The sequence below is a fragment of the Phocoena sinus genome, chromosome 8 (assembly GCF_008692025.1).
Source record: "Phocoena sinus isolate mPhoSin1 chromosome 8, mPhoSin1.pri, whole genome shotgun sequence".
In the NCBI taxonomy this organism is placed as follows: Eukaryota; Metazoa; Chordata; class Mammalia; order Artiodactyla; family Phocoenidae; genus Phocoena; species Phocoena sinus.
Window position 1 is genome coordinate 27576045 of NC_045770.1, and position 2020 is coordinate 27578064.

A 2020-nucleotide genomic window follows, 5' to 3' on the forward strand; every position below is an offset into this window, starting at 1 on the left:
AATAATTAATAAGTGCATAGTGGTATCAAATCAGAATTTCAATTTGGATTTCCTTTTTGGTTACTGAAGCTGAATAGATTTTTATGTATTTATTTGTCATCTCTGTTATCTTTGGTAAAATGTCTGTGCATTTTTAGTTGAGTCATTTGTTTTCTTCTTGTTGATTTTTGATAATTGTTTATAGTTTTAGAATGCAAGTCCTATTTTCAATATATGTTTTCCAACTATATTCTCCTTTTGCTCAGTGTGCTCCAGGGTTTTACTTGTTTTTTATTCTCTAGCAGTGACTTTCACAGACGAAACATTTTTATGAAATCCAATTTACTATGTTTTCTTTTATGAATCATATATTTGGTGTCATGTCTAAAAACTATTTGGATAACCCCAGATGGTGAATATATTCTCCTAATATTTTACTCTAACTTTTATAGCTTTACATTTCACATTTAGATCTATGATCCATATTTAGATAAATTTTGTACTAAGTGTTAGGCTCCACTGTGCACATTTTCCCTACATCATGGTCTAGAAACTCTTTCAATGCAATAACCTGAGGCAACAGCAAGGCTTATGTCATTTGTTTCTCATCTCTCAAGACCACTGTTTATATGTCTTTAAAAAAAATCTTTATTGGAATATAATTGCTTTACAATGGTGTGTTAATTTCTGCTTTATAACAAAGTGAATCAGTTATACAAATACATATGTCCCCATATCTCTTCCCTCTTGCATCTCTCCCCCTCCCCCCCTCCCTATCCCAACCCTCTACGTGGTCATAAAGCACCAAACTGATTTCCCTGTGCTATGCGGCTGCTTCCCACTAGATATATATTTTACATTTGGTAGTGTATATATGTCCATACCACTCTCTCACTTTATCCCAGCTTACCCTTCCCACTGCCCGTATCCTCAAGTCCAGTTTCTAGTAGGTCTGTGTCTTTATTCCCATGTTGCCACTAGATTCTTCATGAACATTTTTTTCCTTTTTAGATTCCATATATATATATCTTAGCATACAGTATTTGTTCTTCTCTCTGACTTACTTCACTTTGTATGACACACTCTAGGTCCATCCACCTCACTACAAATAACTCAATTTCATTTCTGTTTATGGCTGAGTAATATTCCATTGTACATATGTGCCACATCTTCTTTATCCATTCATCTGTTGATGGACACTTAGGTTGCTTCCATGTCCTGGTTATTGTAAATAGAGCTGTAATGAACATTCTGGTACATGACTCTTTTTGAATTATAGTTTTCTCAGAGTATAGGTCAAGTAGTGGGATTGCTGGGTTGTATGGTAGTTCAACTTTTAGATTTTTAAGGAACCTCCATACCGTTCTCCATAGTGGCTGTATCAATTTATATTCGCATCAACAGTGCAAGAGGGTTCCCTTTTCTCCACACCCTCTCCAGCATTTATTGTTTGTAGATGTTTTGATGATGGCCATTCTGACCGGTGTAAGATGATATGTCATTGTAGTTTTGATTTGCATTGTTCTAATGATTAATGATGTTGAGCATGCTTTCATGTGTTTGTTGGCAATCTGTATATCTTCTATGGAGAAATGTCTTTTAGGTCTTCTGCCCATTTTTGGATTGGGTTCTTTGTTTCTTTGTTCTTGAGCTGCATGAACTGCTTGTAAATTTTGGAGATTAATCCAATGTCAGTGGCTTCATTTGCAAATAGTTTCTCCCATTCTGAGGGTTGTAATTTAGTCTTGTTTATGGTTTCCTTTGCTGTGCAAAAGCTTTGAAGTTTCATTAGGTCCCATTAGTTTATTTTTTTTTATATTCCCATTTCTCTAGGAGGTGGGTCAAAAAGGATCTTGCTGTGATTTATGTCAGTGTTCTGCCTGTGTTTTCCTGTAAGAATTTTATAGTGTCTGGCCTTATATTTAGATTTTTAATCTATTTTGAGTTCATTTTTGTGTATGGTGTTAGGGACTGTTCTAATTTCATTCTTTTACATGTAGCTGCCCAGTTTTCCCAACAGCACTTACTTAAGGGATGGTCT